General features: G+C 42.7%; 1 protein-coding gene across 2 annotated transcripts in view; it reads right to left on the bottom strand.

The window, feature by feature from the left end:
• Positions 1-4,904: 4,904 nt before the first annotated feature.
• Positions 4,905-21,541, bottom strand: part of rab11fip4b (RAB11 family interacting protein 4 (class II) b) — an 84,085-nt gene continuing 67,448 nt past the window's right edge. The window contains exons 19-20 of one of the 2 annotated variants that reach the window (XM_072712152.1): positions 12,482-12,562; positions 4,905-5,918 (exon numbers count right to left, since the gene is read on the bottom strand). The gene's annotated coding sequence lies outside the window, so the exon portion shown is untranslated. The remainder of the gene's footprint in view (positions 5,919-12,481; positions 12,563-21,541) is intronic. The other variant, XM_072712151.1, reaches the window with a different exon arrangement.

A 21,541-nucleotide genomic window follows, 5' to 3' on the forward strand; every position in this document is an offset into this window, starting at 1 on the left:
TGATTGGCAAGATGATCATGATAAAAGCAGCTGAATTTGCTCACAGATCCTATATTCATGTTGAGGTTATATACCAGGGGTACTTAATTAATTGTTCCATGAGGTCAAAATTCAACCAGTGACATAAAGCCAAGGTTCATTGGGGGGGGGGGGTTTGGATCGATTGCACGATCGGAATAACATTGCTTCGTACCCTTGTTATGTGCTATATAATATACTAGTTGGGTTCAGTGTTACACAATAAAGAATCCTGAAATGAGCTTATTATTAAATGTTGTTAGAAGTGCAAATGCTTGTTCCCCCAGTTGTGTAGAAAGGCAGGGTAAATAACTACACATGTGGCTCTTTATCCAGTACACTCTATTTGAGAAATAATGGGTTAATGTAAGGTAAATTATGGAAGAGGCATTTGTGTAAAGATGTGCGTACTATTACAATTTGAATATGAAATGTCTAACAGGGTGTTAAGTTGGGGTCTGTTCTGGAATACAAAACAGGAACCCGACTGAATAAAATTCATAGAGATGTGTGTGTTTCAGTGAAATTAAACGGCTTTTTTTCTGCGGTGAATGGAACTGTGCCACCGCGATATCACGGCCATGCAACACGGTTCCCTGTTCCGGAAACCCATTGTGTGTGTTTAATTAATCCGGCGTGAAGAAGGTGTGGATTCAGGTCTGAATGTGAACTGGCAATATCACAACATTTCTGTCAGTCTCAGAGAAACAATAGTTTTGCAGACAATAGGAAAGGAACAGAAGGAATAGAAATTGTGTCTCTGTGTGCATTTTAAAAGTGACTGATTAAACTACAAGCTAAATCAACATTGTTTCTGAAAAACTGAATGATTGAGCATTAATAATTCATGACGGTTAAGAGATCCCTTTCTTTGTTCTTTTACGGTTGTTAAAGGACATGCTGCTTTCAGTGGTTTCCAGATGAAACATTTAGATCAGGTATGACTGTATTAAGTCAAAGAAATGAAGACTTTAGTGCAAAAACCTGCATACACAGGAGGGAGGTCCGAGTGACCATGATGCAGCATCTTGACACACAGAGGAAACGCAGAGTGCCACACTATCTCTGTCGCTACCTTGTCAGGGCTGAGCGTCACACTGTACAGGACCATTAAATTAATATTACTGCATTCTTAGAAGCAGCATGGTCCAAGGTTCTATAAAATGCAGTATTTTTACGTGGGTTACAGGCTGCCTATCTGCACACTAAATATACAGTACTGTGCAAAAGTCTTAGGCAGTCAAAAGGAAAGTTTAAAGTAATTTATCTGGTTAGTAAGTGTGTATTTGCTCAGAGCAAAAACACAATTTAACATTAGAACATTTGGAAATTAAGAGTAACACAATAAAAACTATAAAGAATTACTGCTGTCTTCCAAAAAGTTAGAATACTGCTTCAGTTTCCAAACGTCTCCTCGGGAGCTGCTCAGCCATTTCATCCATTTGTTAAATTTCACCCTCAGCTCATTTAATTAATTACTTAAATTAGTTTAAGCCAATGAGATGTTGATTAGGCATACCAGGTGTGCTAAGGCTTGAGTCAAAAAATGCACGGGTGTACTGGATGGTTTCTGCAAATCCTGGGGTGACTTTAGGAGAGGTTTTGGAATGGCTAAGCTAACACACTTTGACACAATGTCATAGTCTTACACTATGAAGATCATTTAAACATTTTTTTTTGCTTAAGACTTTTGCACAGTAGTGTACATTTGCAGTGAAAGCATGCTGAGTTGAGGAATGTTGTGTCGCATCCTGTTATGTGCATTTGGACTGTCTTATATAGTAGATCATGCAGTGTGCTGGGGGAATGCCAGAATGTATGGTGACATTGTCAGATATCTATTCAAACATGCTTCACTGATCAGATCATTTTATTAGCAGTAAAGAGATTTATCCACAACAGATGTGAAGCTGTATCAGGCCCAGAATGATGTCAAACAGACAGGCGCTCAATCTGTGAGAAGTATGGCAATACTATGAATGACACTCACTATTATCAGATCATATTCCAGGCATTAAGCAATTAGAGATTTTGGACTTTAAGTCTAAAATGACATTTGAAGATAATAATTTGATAATTTGCACCATGGGTTTAGAATTGTGTGTTGTTGTTGAATCGTGGTAGCACTAAGTGATAAGATTATTCCTAAGGCTGAAGTGGACTATTAAAATTTGTGGCAAACTCTAAAATGGATATCCATAAATCCTGAAAACGAGACTCTTATTTAAGTCAACAGGTCTTGGGTTATTAGAAAGTCCTATATCAAATCCTCTGAATAGAATCTGAAACCCAAATAAGATATACATCTTACATTTGATATATAACAACATATATTTAAAAATAACATTCTAGTACATTAACATTAGCAGTCCATAATTCAGAAAGTCCCCTGGTTCTCAGTAAATGGCAGTGATACATTTTTTTCCCTGTTTGTACAACTTGCACGCCTCCATACATGATCATGAGAGAGGCACAAAGGAAGCCAGCTGGACGAGTCTCTCGGTGCAGAGAGCAGACGCTACGTGACGATTCGGTTTCTGTCCCTCCCCCCCGCAGCTTTACATTATCGGGAGGAGATCACGTCAGGCTTTCTCAGGCTGGGAACTCAATCCTTCACAAGCTCAGAAACAGAGAGATATACCGATTCCTTTCTCTGATAATGTTTGTGAGATCGTTTTTTTTTTAGACTAAGAGATTAAACCACTGCACATCTTATTGACATAAATGCAGGATAGTTTGAAAGTTAAAATATTTAATTCAAAAATACTACTATTCATACTTGTGACACTGAAGTCATTTTACTGGGTTTTCTCTCATTGATATATATTTTTAAATTCTCAAAACAATGTACCATGCCCTCCGTCCGCCAATATATTATAAACCAAAGTCATATAACTTGTTTACACTAAATCATGTGTGACATAAATGCGTTTAATGCGAGTACCAAATATGGTTTGTGCTTTTTTTCTCCTAGTCATTCCTGCAATATCCACATTTGTCTCAGAAGGAAACTTTCCCTCCAAGATCAACACATTGTTTCTCTGTTTGCCTGTAGCACGCCACACCACACTGCACCACACAGCACTCTGAATACGTTTCTGCGGACTGACACAGCCTACGTCTTTTCACTGGCCATTTTAATGGCCTGGGTCTGCTGTTTGTCTCTGGTGTTTGGCCCGGCCTCACAGCACTGGGATCTGCAGCCGTGCTTTCAGGATCTATGGACAATGTTATCCATGAAGCACGTGCTTCACGCTGGCACGGACTCCTGCAGGCTGATGACCGGCCCTTCCACGGGTGCTCGCTGGGCCGGCCTTTTTTACGTCTGAGTCCACTGCACTACAGTGCAGTCTGGATGGATTCTCCGCCACTGCATTATGATGCATCAATCATTTTTTAAATATTCAGCCTGATTTATGCGTATGAAATAAAACAATGGTAAACTGTTAATTTTGTACTTCCAGCTGGATCAACAGATCAGTGTTAAACAATCAGTAATTTGGGAAATCTGTTTACTTGAACTTTGCTTTATGCAAGGTAAGCAGAGGAAAAAAAGCACTCAGGGTAAACATAACCATAACAGAGTTTTGGGTAACGCTTCACATTAACTGCACCTTCATAATGCATTAATAATGCAGTCATAGAACATTCACAAGCAGCATGTACTGTAAGTATACCATCCTAACATACTTAAACAGATTTTACATACTTTAATAACAAACATAATATAATATTTGTTATTATCATATAATTTCTGTTATTAATGTATATTAAAACTGCTACAAAAATGTTAGGATGTTAAGGTATACTTACATGCTGCTTATGGAGGTTCTAGGAATGCATAATGAGTGCATTATAAAGGGGCATTAAAAGTTCGATGAATGCATTATAAAGGTATTAAGTTCTATAAATGCATTATAAAGGCATTACGAAGGTGCAGGTAACGTAAAGCATTATCACTTTTTGCATAAGACTGAATGTACAAATGGTTTAAAATTAAAGCAAACAACACTTTATTCACAGATTTAACATTAAAACACTCCTGTTATAATGTTATATCAAAATCGTTTAAGTGTTATTTGCAGTACTGAAAGAGGAGAACAGTGAATTCTGTTCTTCAGATCAAATGAGGATCTCTCCCTTAGTTCTCCTATGAAGTTTCTCTTGAAAGGTGTTAATTGCTGCTTGGCAGGGTGGATCGCAGGCTGAAAACAATTATTATGCAGTGAGATGTGAATCTAGGCCCTCAGGAATGACAGACGCATTTGCACAGAAAAAGCAGAGTACTAAAAAAGCCTGCATATCATTCAGGTCTTCCCCTCAAACTAAGCAGTTATAAACCAAGCCCCTGGATCCTAAAGGAAAATCACTTTGAAACATCAGTGCGACAGCAGGAACTGTGCACACCTTCATGGATTAATTACGCCTTGGGGAAAACAAGAGCTTAATAACCACACCAATATTGACACAACGATGTACTGTATGTTCAAAGACAGGAACTGTCTGGATTGATATCATAGCGATTCCTTACGCAACAAAACAACAAAAAAATGTTTCTGAAAAGAGAGCAACTAGCCTTTTGATGCTAACAGGCCTCGTGGTTAGCAGGACACCAAAACCAAGCCACATCATGACTTTGCCTCCAAACCCAGTCGTGGGCAAAAGACCATATTCTCCCATGTCTAAAACATATGCTAAGCTTCAGTGCCACCTGAAAAGGGGGACAGATTCTTCCTCTCCCTGTCATGAAATATCCTGCATGCCTGAGGCCCATCCTGAGGAGCATCGTGGCCTACAACTGGGATGCTAACTAAGCTAGCCGAGATTAAGGGGGAAGGGCACAGCCCCTTGGTCCCACAACAACACTCGTCCTCACTCAGCTGTGGTCTGTGTAGGTCATCGAGTTTATTTTGACCGTAAGACATATTTCAGTGTGACAAGCTGCTCGCTTACCCCATCATAACTTAATACAAGCCGTGCCCAGGAAGGAGGGAGGATGTTTTTGATGAACCAGAGAGCTTAATTTAGCAAGTAATTCTCAGCATTTGTCACACAACTCCGATACCTCACAAGTGGAGCCACCATGCTTAACAAGGTAGCATTTTGTCACGGGGTGGGCGATACCATCCGCTGCCCTCCTTTGGCTGGCACACTCTGCCCATATAACAGAATGCTTTTTGAAAACTTTGAAAAATCCTAGCAAATTCCAGATGTTACATATACATTTCAGTGCTTAAGACTCCAGAAAAATAATTTCTTTATATGATCAATAACAAAAAATAAGTGCAGACCTATCAGCAGTTTCTCTCATATATATTATAGATGGATTTTTTTTTTCAATTTGTTCTGTGTTTTCAATTACTTTCGCAAAAACATTAAAGATAACCTGTGTATAAATATGTGCATGTTGTGCTGACTGCCTGACTTGCTTTGGACAACAGAGTCCACTAAATAAAGTAAATGTAAATAAATGCTGAATTAAATGTGTGAGGAAAAGTGGCTGATTTTTCATGCCAAAGAGCAGATTTTGAATCTACTCCTGACTGTCGCCTCTTCTCAATGGTGTTTTTGATTACACTGTCGATAGAAATACCAGTGAAAGAATGGAAAATCAAACGAGTGCACACCCCAGGAATGTGAAGGTGAGTGGAACATATCATCAACAAAAATTCAGAGCCACTGATAATTGCAATTGTAACCACTGTAAATGCTTTATCTTCTCTGGTCTACACCATTGTTGACCTCCAGGCTGTAGGCAGAAGGTCCTCTGACAGGGGCACGGGCGGCATTAGGGCATGTTTATGACCATCGCAGGCAGTGACCCAATCTGCAGTCTCTTCAGTTCCACCCACGAACTCCGCATGTGGGAGCGCAGTGTTATGCAGCTCGGTGGATATGGGCTGTGGAAGTAGATATGAAGTTAAGCGCTAGCCACAGGGGTAATAGCATGTACAGTATAATGTGGCATTATATTACCCAGCTTACACAAACCTGCACAAACACAGAAAGGCAAAAAAACAAAAAGAGGATTTCAATAGCATAGGTACTGCCGGTGGTTTTCACTTTAAGGATTTCATAAGTGCACAGCAGCTTGTATGACAAAGAGACGGCAGCCTGTCCCAGCCTGTGCTGTGTGCAGATGCTGCTGTGAATATCACATTGTGGATCACTCAGATTTGCACCTGGAAAGACTCCTGGAGGCCTTCTGCAGCAGCGACTGTGGCAAGATTTCATTAGTAGCTCTTCATTAATTTGAACCCAAACAGTTCAAGAGTAATGCCTATAGCATTACGCTATAGCATGCGAGTTTAACCTTCGAGGAATGCTTGCGTTTTTTTTCTCTGGTGAAGAAATTCTTTTTGCTTTTAAGAAACTTATCCCTAATCACTGGGGTCCTGAAATCAAGTCAAACGTGGGCACAGATTGATTGTTCCTGTGAGGCGAAGGATCTCAGTGTATTAAGCTCCAACCTAGACCTCATCGCCCACTCACAAGGACTGAACGACCTTGCAGAGCCAAGCACATGTTAAAACACTTACGAACGCTCACACACACGGACACGAACGCAGACTGAGAATGCAGTGTGTGACCCCTGACCTGCCCAGCCCCATGTAATACATACAATGTTCAGCACAAAGCCTAACCAAACAAAAGCAGCACTGAGGAGAGGTTCAAGCAAGGCTGAGGTACAGGTCACAGGGTTTATGCCTCTGGTCCCCTGGGCAAGTAACTGAAGCACTGAATAAATCACAAACACAGAGGAAAAAAAAAAACATATGATAAATCACACTTGATTAACTATAGGACTATGAGCTGAAGTAGCTTGTAGTCAGAATCTTAAAAGATGGTTTTCTTTTCTGAGGGTCAGGGTTTCATCAGAACCGGTGGACGATTCAGATCCATCTGCATTCCTTATCTCAGATACGATTGTTAAACACATACGCAACCACAGAAAGTCCGTCCACCCCAGCCTCTAATCATGAGATTCCTCTGCTGGCGCTACCACTGTATCATGTGAGGAACTGCCTGTGGCAGTTGGCTTTACTCCAAATAAAACCCATTCAAATATTTTAACCCTTTTTGTGATCCTTTCAGTGAAATAAAGGCATGAAAGAGATTTAAAGGGATTGTTAAAGCAGCTGAGTCTGTTATCAAAATGTTAAAAAAAAAGAAGAGAAACCTTTTCGAAGTCGTCCGTCATCAAGTTTGTCTTCTTTTTCCAAAGCAACAACTTCACGACATATTGATTTGTAATGTGAAGTAAAAGTTTCCTGCCTGTTCAGAACATTCTCTGTGAGACAATTGATTTAGGAGACCAGTGCCTGCATCACATCAGGCCTTGCTGACAGGTGGTGTCAACACTCTGAATTCGCCATAAAATTCCTGCTTTTATTTAACAGCAAATGGCACAGAAGAGAAGCAAACAGAGCCGATATGACAACTTAAAAATGTTCTGGTGATTTTGAGGTGACAGATGATATGTATTATTGACTGTGTGACACTGATATACCAGTAATTTCTAAATAAGAAAATAAAACGGACCGCGCCGTGCAGTTAATGGCTCAGAAAAGGGTGCAATAAGGACAACATAACAATTTTGGGATTTTAATGTATGAGTTGAAGACGGTAGTATGAGGCTTCCGAACAGCTGCTTGCAGAGTGCTGATCGTTCAGGTGATTCAAGAACCCAGAGCCCTTCAATGACAATGAGGACCAGGGACTTCAAAGTGACCAATGACAACAATCCTATAATAGTCACATATACAGTCTTATTGTAAAAATTGATCAAGGGGACTGCGATGCCACCTACAACAATTCTGCAAAGCTCAACAGAATGATGGGATATCTACCCGGTAAGGATTACGGCTTCACGTTAGGTGCAGCAGGTCTGTGTAAAAAGCTCTGTAGTCATTGGGATCTGATTTGGGTGGTTTGGAAGGTCGGACCTGGACGCCCAGGCAGAACAGAACTTCACCTCTGCTCCAACAGCACACTGAATTCACACCAGCAGTATAATCCGTTACTTTAAACTGGGTAGCCAGGTTCACATTATTATGCAACAACAAAAAGCCTGAGATATAAGGTGTGGGGTTGAATGTGTGAGATATGCAAAATAAATGAGTGAATCATCTATCTCTACATTTTAATTTAATTTGCCTGACTGAGAAACAAAGGTGACAAGGCTTTCTGTTTTCCTTATAATTGGTACATCTCCCTGCATGGAAGAGGCACTTTCCCCCACATGCACATTTGCGGGAAAAAAAAAAAAGCATTAAAATGCTTTGTTTACCATTGTGAACAAAAAACAAGCAGCAGCCAGCAAGTCAGGAAGCTAATGAAGTCGCAGATTCGATAACTTCCCCTGCTTAAGCCAGATGAAACTCCAGTGGTTTAACCCAGACTGAGTGTGTTATCAGTACTGGCCATCAGTGTGAGCAGTGGGCTGGTGCGTGGGGGTAAGGGGTCACAGACTGGGGCAGGGGGTAAAAACTGTCCGGCCCAATGGCCGCACCCTTGAATGGGAGCTCAGTAGGGAGTGTGGAGAATTTCAAAACATTCAGCAGACACTCCTCCTCTGTGCTCACACCCCCCCCCCCCCAATCTGAGGAAGACCTCCAGTACTCATCTGGCAAAGCGCACTATGTAGCCAACCAGCCACTGGTCACACCCTTGGCAGAGAACCAACTGGATGCGAGGTTGATGCTCACTGTACAGATGTTACTGGGAGCAGTGCGTGTCAGCAAACTCCCACTGGCCGGCATCTACGTGCGATGTGGCATACAGAACGACTATACTGCACACACTCAAGAAACTGAGAGGTGCAGATAGGTCACAACAATCTGAGTATGTGAGTGCGTGACATTATAGAAATATCATATCTTTATCTAATGCTTGCAAGCGTAATGTTGTTATATGTATATAGTGTAGATTTCATTAAAAATGGAAAATTTACCCATCCACCCACTTATCCACATATGTATTATGGGCAAATTAGAAATGCCAGTCCACGTAACGTGTGTCTTTGGAGCATGTAAACCCGCTATACACACAGCAGGGATGCAATTTAAGCCCCCAACCCTCGGGATATGAGATGCTGGACAGTTCTGCCCACTAAGCCACCGGACTGATAGAGTCCAGAACAATCACTCTTCAGTCAGCAGAGAAAATAGTGAGGAGGCTCCAGTAAAACTGAATGGATATAACTGCACAGCAGCATCTCAGCCAATGCTGTCCCAGAGCGCTAACTGTACAGCAGCATGTCAGCCAATGCTGTCCCAGAGCGCTAACTGCACAGCAGCATCTCAGTCAATGCTGTCACAAAGCGCAAACTGCACAGCAGCATTTCAGCCAATGCCATCCCAGCGCACTAACTGCACAGCAGCAATTCAGCCAATGCTGTCACAAAGCGCAAACTGCACAGCAGCATTTCGGCCAATGCTGTCCCAGCGCGCTAAATAGCATCATTTTGTGAGAAGGTGGATGGAAATGCCGCAAAAGTGCATTACTGCAGCACACAAGGTGCAAAAGCAGTTCATCAAGTTCAGCTTCAGGGGTGAGAGGGTGCCATTCCGTAGTCTTCTGCTGTCAGTGCAATTAGAAAGGAAGCAACTGCTAACAGGTGCTAAAGAGGCTGAGGAAAACACATTCCCAGGAAGTCGAAAGCTGGCGAAGTCTGGCTACGATCAAACTAAGACCAGCTACGTAATTATTTCCAAAGTAAATGCAGGCTAACATCCCTTAATAATATATATATATATATATATATTGTATGAATATTATGAATTTTATGCACATTTTAATATCATGAAAATATTTAAGGTTTGCACCAGATACCATTCAATGAGACAGATCATAATGCACTGTGGTCCGTCAGTCCCTCTTAGGAAGGAGATAACACAGACAAGCTGGAACTTTAAAAGGTTGTGGTACTTTTTAAATGGTGGTGGAGTCTGGTGCATCTCAGATTTCAAGCAGGAGGTGAACTATGGACTGCATAAGTCAACTCAAGAAGGGCAACTTTCAGAATAGGGAGACGATATTGTCTCCCACGCATTTCAAACACTGGAAACTAATGTCCTCAGTAAGTGAAACGCAACTCATGTAAAGGAATGTATCCATCTGAATGCCAGATAAAGAAAGATTAAGTAACAGACAGAAAACATCACACTCACACAGTCGGTTTTTTAGACGTATGAAGGAACATCAGAGCTCATCTATGCAAAGAAACCAGGTCTGACGTACAGAAAAGCAAGACGTGGGTGGAAGCTGAAAGATCCTGCTATGACCTGAAGACAGGAAACCAACCACAGCGCTGGGATGCTACCAGACCAACAAACAGTGGGCAAGCTATGCTATTTAAGCTATATATTCAGGGATTGACATAACTGGTACGCAACTACGAATTCACCTTTAAAAGCGATACGTGCGGCAATCAATTGTTGTAACCGCGTGAACGCGTACGTATTTTATGTGCATTTGCGCCGATATGACAAGAATTTATTGTGCATTTTAACCTTTATATGCTAATTCGTACTTCATTTGCTGTATATACGTTAAAATGCACGATAATTTCTTGTCATATCGGCGTATTATTAGAGGTGAATGCGTACTTGCGTACCAGTTATGTCAATCCCTGTATATATAGTTAAATACTAAATATTCTATTTTTTGTCCACACACACAGTATGTAACAAGCTCCCCAAACTGAACAGATTTTTAGTGTAGTACATAATAACAAGGCAAGTAAAGGTATCCATGACCAAGGCGAGAGCTGACAGAAAGCTGGATGTCACCATTACTGGAGGCCATGTCTTATACTGGGTATCAAACATGCTGATGCCCCCCCCCCCCCCCCCATGTGCCAATCACCCATCTGGACCACAAGGCCCAACAACAACAAAAAATCTGCCCTGAGTTTCACACAGCACTGCCTTCTCTCAGCAGGGTGCAGGCTCCTTTCAAAGCCTTTTCCAAGCTTACGCTGCATCGAGACACATCCGGCGGTACAGAGCAGCTGCAATACTGAGTGAATGTTAAGCAATTATTTTATACGTTATTTGCAGAAAAAAGCACAAAAAACAAAGGCTTATAGTAGGAGTTCACAGCTACATGAAAAAAGGAGAAGACCAGCAAATACTCCACGTGACGAGCAGCCCGGAACCATTTCATTTCCATTTCCCTTCCTGCATGTCTATTGTTTCTAATTAAAAAATAATAAGTACAATAAGCTGATTAAGAAAAAGTGGCAGTGACCTCATACACAGCTCTGGAAAAAATTGAGACCACAGCAAAATATTCAGTTTCACGCATTTCTCAGTTTATGGGTATGTGACTGTATAAAATATGCAGCTTTTTGCAAACTCCAGCCTGCCTCTTCCCTGCTTCTCATTTATGAACGGCTTCTTCCTCGCTTTATGGGTCTTCAGTCCTGCTTCTAGGAGCCTGTTATGAATTGGCCTTGCAGTGCACTTCACACCACTTAATGTTTCCCATTCTTTTTAAAGGTCACTTAAGGTCATCCTCTGATTTATGAAGCACTGCCAGATAAGTTGACAACCAACTTTGCCATTAGAAAGTTGCTTCTGCCCTCTACCTGGCTGGATTTTGGTCATTCCCTTGTCTCCTGCTTCACTTTGTTCTTCTGTACTGCTGTCATAGCAATTTCGAACCTGGAAGCAACCTGCTGCTTAGCGTAGCCTTCTGCCAGCAGAATCAGGATTAAACCGGGATTTTTTTTTTTTTTTTAAATATGGTGGTCTCTTCATTTTTTCCAAAGCAGTCCCTTCATCTCCGCTGAGAATATTCATTGGGCCTCAGAGCTCCTCTGAGTCACCATTGAAAGTAACTGATGAAAAAGCACTATTTAAATCACTTCTGCATTTGTCATGCGAAACTGCCGGTCATATACATGTATTGCTTAAACAAGTAAACAATTTGTTTGACAGAAAGCAGACCCTTTTCTACCCTAAGTTTCATATCAAGTCATGAACAAAGAATATATTTATATTTCACAGTTATAGTCTACACTTCTTTCCTGAATTATGTAATTTCTGCTGACATTAATCCCCTTATAACATTTCCCCTGATAAATGATTTGACCAATACTAAAGAAAATCTAGGATTTCTAAGCACTGACTCACAATTTAATGACTCTCTTGCAAGAAAACACAGATATATGACTGAACTCCAAATAAAGAGCATGCAGTGGTGAGGTGAATGTTTGAGATGAGGAAAAAAATTAAACCAGGTTGCTCCAAAATAACGTTTTAATGCCAGTTGCTGGATCAATGATCTTTTGGATTAAAATACAGGCCTATTCCTTGATTCTCATTTTAAGCCATACTGTGTCTCTGAACTTGTAGCGGCCAATGTAGGAGGAACAATAGCAATGAAAGCAAGATCTGGGAGCCTGACTGAGTGCCTTTACAGTAGGAGCCGAACATCTCCAAAAGTGGACCCATACCTGGGCTACTGGAAGGTCTCCAGCTTGAGATGACTAAATCTGTCTGTCAGATGTGCAGATCTCACTCAGGGAAGGTTTTCCCTGTGCCAGGAAGACAAACGCGACATCAGTGTTGAAAGGAGGCAGCAGTTTAAAATGCTGTACACAACAGGGGCACCAAGCAGCAGGAAGCTTGTGGAGCAGGGGGCACTGGGTAACAAAGCATTTTGCAAGAGCAAAAGAACCACACTAAGTATCCCAGCTGTTCTGCTCTGCAACCCACAGTTATTGCCAGAACTACTCCAATCTGTCCCCTTTTTGCCCCACCCCCACCCACAGAAGCAACTGAGGGCCTCTGGACAACCATTTTCTTCCTAACGTCCAGCATGGACAGCATACGTTTCTGCCAGCGTCCCAAAATAGTGGCCTTACCACACTTGGGTCAGATGGTTTTGAAATACATGACAAATGCCGTGTTGTGTTTATAGTTCAAGTGGTTGAAGAGGGCCGGCGCGAGGGGACCTGACACACCTCGGACCACCGCACGGATACAAGGAGAAGGAGAAGCCCCTTCAGCGGTGGGGGAGAGGAGGACGGGACTAGAAAACACCTGTGCTCTCTCCCCAGGAGACTCAACAAGAGTCCTCCAGCCCCACTGTTGCTAAATATAGAAACTCTACGGAGAGGGTTATTATTCTGACACACACATGATGGTTAGAGGGTAGTATCAAATTGAATTTTGTGTTGTTCCGATGGTCCACCCAGCTGCTGCCAGTGAATATGATCTGGGGTAGTAAAAACCAACAGGAGCCATTTAAGGACAACATATTTTAGTTCTCTGTACTCAGTGCCTAAATAATGAAACTAATAACATGTCGATAAAATAATTACAAGTTAAGTTTAAATGTGTTTGGAAAGTAAGCTCAGGTTAACAGAATATTGTTGTTTTCTTAGATGTGGGGAGCCCAGGTTTTGAAGTGAAGAGGCATCAGATTCCGTTACTGATGGCTTACAGGATGGAAGGACATGCCTGACATTGCTGGAACTAAATGCTGACTCTTAACCACATTAACCCCCCCCCACCCCCCGTAGACTCAGGCTGCCGTTAAGGCAGTGAGTCACGGCAACATTAAACTGGACCGTTCAAAGCCACTGAATCTGCCTGCCCCTGCCACCCACTCTGTGCTCACCCCCTCCAGGATAACCAGATCAATATGGCTGCTGGAGCCAGGCTGGGGCGCCCATTTCCATCCGGACCTTACCTCCTGGGCCGCCATGAGACCTGCACCCCGCCCTTGCTCCCTCCCACACCCCAGCAACCGCTGCCATGTGAAAGTGTAAACACACTGAACTCATTTCCCACAGAAACTCTGGCTTTCTGGTTTCTGCTAGTCGATGCACGCTTCCGAAATGCACCTGGTTCCCTCCCCAAACGGCCTGCCTTCTCCACAACACCCCACCTACCTGACCTATATGCCACCTACTCCGGCCCCCCATGACTTGCAGAGGCCACTATAAGCAGTTTCTACATAAAAGACGACATCCATCTTCCAACAGCTGATCCAGAACAGGGTTACACAAGGGGCTGGTGCTAACCCAAGGCAGGCAGCGCAGGACACAAGACTGCGGTAAACCTTGGACAGGATACCAGAGGCAACCATGCCCCCCAATGAGCCGGCGCAAGCAGAACAAACAAACATTTTGTATACATAAGTCAAACCCTTACTATAGTTATGAAAACTCACACTGATATATGTGTGAAACAGCAGAAATCATTATGAGGCAGACACCGGAACAACTAGGAACTGAGCAGGCGGCCGTAGGGAGACCTGTTTTGAAAGCCGGTTCAGATTAATCCTGAAAACCTCACTTGCTAGACAAGAAAAATCACTGCACACCCAAAACCCACAGGTGATGATTTTTTCACCCCCCCCCCCCCCAAAAAAAACAACCACGCCCTTGCCTGACCTGTGACGATATTTACAGCTTAATAAGCATGTTAATTCCTCAGGGACATTGAGTAGTGCTGAAAGAGAAGGAAAGAAATTCACAGACACACACTTTTCATCAAATAATCTGTCGCCTGGTCACAAGACTCTCTGACTAGTGTGCCTGTGACCTCATTTGGAGGTAGAGCAGAAATCTAGTCATCTTTGCAGAGCCTCATGACCTCTGACAGTTCATTCTGGTCCATTCACTCATTGTCAACTCCAGAGACACTCGAGGCAGGGGGCAGCTCTCTGATCTCTGATGCATTTACCAGTAGAGCTTCAGTGGTGAGACATGCCCGCCAGACAGATACACACCCGGCACAGATACACACCCTTGCCAAAGGAGAGGAGCTTACGCACATATCGCTGCATGGGTGGGAGGGCTTGCTTCTCTAGCGAGAGAGGCCAAAGCACTCGCTCCAAATGGGCTTCTCAGATATGCACTGTAAATTAAAGTCCCTTCCTAAAGGGTGGACCCAGTTTTCATCCCCAAATTAGCCATGCTGCAAGGTAAAGAGGCCTAGAGAAAGTGGATTGGGTAAGTTACACAACTGGGTCGCTGTTCTCCTCGCTGCTTCTAGGTGACACCACATGCCTATATGAATATGGGAAGAACCGTTGCTGCCCAGTTAGACCAGCAAGCAGCCTGGCAGATGAACAGTAAGGGTGCATCCTTACTGACACATGTATGTACAGAATGTCATTAGAAGCCTACTACTCGACCATTAATGTAGTATGTACTGTATGCATACATACTGCGGTTGTCATCTTGCAAATTACATGACCCAGATATTTACAAATGATGTAGCTCGACTCCTGTGAAAGTTGAAAACTATACATATTTGAGTCAACTTATGTAACTGGATAGTTTTGTACTTAAATCTTTACCAAGACAACAATTCCATTGCCGTTTTAACGCAAATCTCAGAGTGAGCAACATTTGTCGTCTCTGGTTGCAGCTCTAGTGGCTTTGTGGGATAGCGTAGCATCCATTGGTTGCATACTATAGTATTTCACAAAAGATATAGTCATCCGGGAATTGTTTGCCTACTGTCTCATCCACACTGAGGATTCAGACATGCTGCATACTACATAGCAAACAAATACCGTATATGATTTCAGAAACACTCTAAAAGTGTGGCTGGCATAACATCTATCAGAAGAAGTTTCACCTCTTCAGGATTATGTATTGTCCAGTGAAACCAGACCGGAGACAAAAGCCTGGCTATTCAAAATTAGGAGAACATGGTGGCATCAAGAAATGCAGGGGTCACTAGGTTATCCAGGGGTGTGTTTTTGATGTGGTAGATCTGTAACTTGGCATTGCCTTCAGTGCATGGATCAAAAGGAGCCAGGCCCCTTGTGGTCGGATGTGGTTGCCGATGGCGGGCAGGCTGAACCCGCAGTGTCTGAACATTGATGTTTGATGCTGAGCTCAGTAGATAGCTTCAAAAGGATGTCCCACTGGCACAGGGGCACGAGGGATCGGCACAATATCCCCTGTGCTACCTGCTTATTTAAATACCCAGAGCAGCGTTCTCAGCTGGGTTCACACCAACCCCAACCCCTCCCCTCCCCCAACAGGGAGTCCAGTGCATGTTTCCAGTTCCGGACCAGTGACCAAATACTTCCAGCTCTAAACTGAAAAGTACCTCACTCTGATAAATGACTAAGCAATAAGTATAGGCAGTCCCCAGGTTAAGAATGCCTGAATTACAAACATCTCCTACTTATGAATGGACTGCCAAAAGCCTATGATATTATACAATTTGGGCTGAATACAGTGCTTTGTAATAAGAAACACACGCATTACTCTGTGACACTTGCGAAAACATTGCATGGCTTCAGTGGTTTGTCGACTTGAGGTACAATACAGTACCATATATAGTTACATAATAATAATACAGTAACAATAAAAGTATTGTATTATTTTTTTTTCCAATTTACCTACAAATTCAACTTAAAGACAGACTCAGGGAATGGATTTTCTTCATAGCCAGGGGACTGGCTGTACCAAAGTAATATATTTTTCTTTTAAAACAAATAAAAATAAATCACTAGATTACTTTGGTTTCGGCACAAAGAGACCTTACCTCTGTTTATGAAGGATCTATAAAATGTGAAAGTTAGTAAAGGTGACAAAATATCCAATGAAACATAATTTACTGAGAGGTGTTACCTCCCTGCTCTCCCCCACACATATACACCCAAGGTGCAGAGAGTTATGGTGACCATTACTCTGTTCCTCTCATCCACTGGCTTCATCATCCTCTTCATTAAAGCCTTTGGGATGAAGGGGAGTGGAGTGAAGGAGAGGGGGCTAGTATGCTCAGGACGAAAACAGAACTGACCGTATCACAAGATATATTCTGATGAACAAAAACACTTTAAACAAGCACAATTGGATGCCTGAGGAAAGGTGAGAGGAACAAGGATTCCTGGGAAAGTCAGGACATCTTCTGGGGCTCCTGTTCTTACTGCTCATGGCAGCTATGGGCTTCACAGCCTTAAGCAACTCAGGAGGCTGGAGGTTGGTGTAGTAAAGGTGAGACTGGAACATCAGCGCATACAAACGTACCACACACTTCGCTATGAGTGGGTGGTGGACGGCTTAATAAAACATATTCATGACTGATGTAATGTTTTTTGTCATAATGCCATATGAATATGGCTTCAAAACAACGTGTTTTTCCCAAAGCTTGAGCGCGAGACTCCAAACCAAGAACAGAAAGGCATTCCTGAACATGGTGCGGTTTCAGCTGACCAATCCACGAAAACAACGTGTTTTCATTAATGACTCGAATGCTGATCTGGTGAAGGAAGAACTAATTAACAGCGGTTATAATAATTGAAAGCTTAAACTCACTTTTAGCTTCCCTAACAAAAGATTCTCAGCGAGCAGCATTAGCCAAAATTCCACTCAATCCCGTCTGCTGAGAAACCCGTTTCTGACTCATCGGAGAGAGGGAGAGCGGAGCAGCCACGCCTGGAGTTCCCCTTCTCTCTCTGACTCACCAGCAGCTGCACACCGGTTGTCGTGGCAAGAGGCTATACGGACAAAGGACATCCTCAAAAGCATCTCAGAAACAAGAGCTAGTAGACTGGAGTGGTAATGACATATATATGAAAAGGTACTTCACACATACACTTTTCAATATGTAACATTTCATGCATATAAGTTCCAGAACAAAAGTGTAATACAACCAAAAAAGTCTCCTAAGACATATACCGGAATCCTCAGTGTGAAATTGAGTGAAACGATCAGCTCATGACCGGATGTGCAATCAGATGCCACATGACTTCAAGGGCCGAGTACTGAAGGTAACTAATGAGCTACACATACTTGCTATGCTAGTCAAGCCATGAAGGTAACCGCATAAAGGCCTGAACAGTCCCCATGTAAGCTGAAGGATACAGACACACTGCCAGCTTGAGTGGATACTCTCAGTACTGCTAACAGGAGAATGCTGGAGGACGTCCAGGCACTAATCTCCTGCACCACCAGCTAAGTGTTGATGGAACACTCTTACAGCATGAGGCCAGAGCATAAGATAGGATAATTTATCTATTAAAATGTGGCATGGCCATAACGTCTTCAGACAGAAGTTGACCAGAAGTTCAGCATGCTTAATCTACAGCCTACAGTTAAATTAGACCATGAACAGGCATTCTACTGTACAGATTATAAATTTAGTGACTCGAGCAATTATATGATTTATCCCTTACCTTTTGAGTAAAATAAGAACCCCTATTTCTGAACTTAGCAAGGCAAATTGCATAAGGTAATGAAATGTTCCATGGTGCCTTGCCAAGCAAGAATACCTAGTTCTTTAGCTTGAAGCAATTTCATTCAGGAGTTTTGTCACAGTAAATAAACGGCAGAAAAAAAAAACAGGTTTTGAACAGAAAGCCGTAGCAGGTAGCACAGTGGTTGAGGAACTTTCATACGAGGCCAAGACGTTACTAGCACCATAAATGGTGCTGCCATTATGAACAGGATAAACTAATTCTGTAAAACTTTCCAGCTGTAAAAATCAATACACTTGGACCTCTGCAAGTGGTTTTGGATAAAAGCCCCCGCTAAGTGGCAAAATAACGCAACGTATCTGCTGAGCCTGAGGCCAGAAGGGGCCACAGGGGATGATTTAGGGGGGTAATCTATTTTCTGCCCTGAAAGTAAGAGGAAACTCAACCCGTCTTTCCTGTGGAGGCTTTCCGACTTCCTGGAAATACTTCTGTGAAGAGGCCTTGCTCTGAACCTGGGGGTGGGGGCGCTAAGGGAAAAGAGGGCCCGGAAGACCACATGGGCTTGGGGATCCATTTACAGTCTGGGCTCAAGCCTCAAACACTACCACCCGCTTCCAGGTACCCTGCGTCTTGTACATGTAAATTATTGGTGGCATTCAGCAATCAAGCAACACTTAACGTTACCGCTCTGTGGGTTCCATTACAAAAAAAGAAGGGAGATACAAAAACTTTCTTGTATGGCGCTACTAAGAGATGTCACGCAAGGAGCTAGGCTTGCAATGACTGATGCTCAGGTCCAACGAAGTGCAACCAAGTGACAAATTGGACTGGAAAGCTCAATACCAATTAGCACATACCATTTGAAACAGGTCATTTTGGAAATATAGCTTTAATGGTAAGGATGACATAGCAGCGAAATACAGCAAACATTATCTGAGATGCTAGTTTAGGAATAATGTGTTAAATTAATGTGGGGAGCTAAGGAAAAACACCACCTGCACAGACAGGGTTGTTGCTAGAGATTTTGGACCCCAGTAAAGCATATCACATTGGGCCCCCAACCCAGAACAATCTAATTATGTTCCAAATTTTTTTTGTGTCCCTGTCACTCAGGGAAACTTGAAATCATCCTAACTTACCCCCACTTTATAGCACCCCTGTTCACAGTATAATTAGAATACCACTGAAGTATGCACTGTAATGCACTGTAGTTATGTGTGTGTATCACATTGATACACACACATAACATTTTTGTCAGCTTAAGGTACATCCCATATTGTCATGATGTCCTGGGATTAATGGCGAAAATGTTGCTTCATCAGCTGTTCAGCAGAACTGATCAGATAATTACTAAGGAAAATGAACCCTGTTTCACAAAGAACACTCAATTCCTATTCAGCATTTTGACCAATCGCAATGCAGTTCTGTGGAACGCCGGCATGCCTGCAGGGTGATGGGGTGCTCTCAGTGCTTGGAAATAAAGCCTCCCTATTGGCTGGTGTCTAATCTGAGATGCTCCAGCTCAGGCAAAATGTGGAGCTCCATTTCAGGCAAGATGACCTGGAACGCTGCCAAGTCATTTTAGTTTTACTACTTGCTCTGTGTTTTAGCGGGAGATGCAAATAGGTTTTCCTCCCCCATCTCAATCACAAATACACAGTTAATACAGTTATGAGGGGAGACCCAACTCAACCTAGGGGAAGGACTAAACACATATCTGAGACACATCCCACCACAACCCGTATGAGTCCCCAGGACAGATTCCAGATCACTGTGATTCTTCCTTTGTACGAGATGCTTGAAACTGACAGAATTAAACCCTTTAATTTATACCCATACACTAGAAAGGTGCAACTTAAACATTTTGTCAGCAGCAAAAGACACCGTATGTGCATCGCAAGTTCCACCAGGAACAAACAATGCTGAATTCTAAAGAATCATGCTGTCTAAACAACAGTCATCAGCCCCAAGTATCAGACTGTTCCAGTCGAGATTTCCATCAGCTACACTCGCACTACAGTGTGATACTTATCTTAAATGGCCAGTTATGATACAGAGGCTTTGGGTGGTTGAGCAAACTCAACAATGGGTTGCCAATAAACCAACATGGCAACTCTTCTCTACCAAATACATTTGGCACTGCTACTGATAAACAAAATGACTATGAACACCCTTCAGCTGGAAACCTCAATAACCTAAACATGCAGAATATGAATATATTGTAACGCCATCAGTTTGATCACTACTAAAACAGCACCCAGCCACAGGCCTCTGTTACCAAGCGGGGTCAAGACAGAAGACAGCAGCCATAGGGTATCATATAAAGAGTTGGGCCTTCGGTAAAAATTCTGTGCGGCAGAAATTTAAAAATGTCTAAAAAAACCTTGGCTTCAGATAAACTGTGATAAAGCAGAGCAGAACTAGCGTTAAGCGCATTCCTGGGTGGCGTGTTTGGCGGTGCGAGTGTGGGAGGGTGGCACGCTTATCGGACGCGAGGAACAGCTAGGAGGCGTGAGGCCCCCAGGCCTGCTGTGCCTGTGCTGGTGAAAGCCCACAGTCGGCAGCGGGACAGCAGTGTTAAACATCATATTTTCTGGAACATGGAAGGCAGGCCTTGAACACAGTACAGGAGACTTCATATTCCCAGAAGGTTCCTCTGTGAAACATGTACCCAGTTCTTAGTTAACTAAGCAGGGCTGCTCAATCTTTCAACAGAACAAAGGTGACATGGTCTGTGTGACCTCAGACACAGACATCTGAACCGTAGGAGACCTCAGATGTCGGTGTTTACACAATGTTGTTTCAGACTCAGAACAGGGTTGCTCAAGAATGAGCCCAGCTCCCAAATTTGGGACGCACAGCATTACCCTCATCATTGCAAAGTCCCCTAAAGCATCAATGCTTTTTTAGTTCACTCCTTCTTGCACTTCTCTCCATAGCTTGTCAGGTCTGCTGGGGTCTCATTACAGGGAACTCTGACCTTGATACATGAGCGTTTGTATGTTAGACAGGCTTAAAAAAAAAAAAAACTGCTTGAAAGCAGATCAACAAGCATATCGTCATGACGCCAGCTCTGTGGCACTTGTCCAGCAGTGCCTTCTGGTGGATAACTAACAACACTGCAGCTAAAATAATCTGATAAGTGGAGACCAGGCCAGCAGTAGCCAATTGGGAGAATTCCAGGTGGGCCACTTAGCTGTTATGCTGGTTGGAAACAAAATAATTTTACAACTTTAAAATTCTACAACAAATGCTTCAGAATGTTAACCAGCGAGTTCTCTCTCACATAGACATACATATTTGTATTCATATCTTTGTGGAGACCATCTATTCATTTCCATGA

This window comes from Paramormyrops kingsleyae, chromosome 5, assembly GCF_048594095.1.
Source record: "Paramormyrops kingsleyae isolate MSU_618 chromosome 5, PKINGS_0.4, whole genome shotgun sequence".
Classification (NCBI taxonomy): Eukaryota; Metazoa; Chordata; class Actinopteri; order Osteoglossiformes; family Mormyridae; genus Paramormyrops; species Paramormyrops kingsleyae.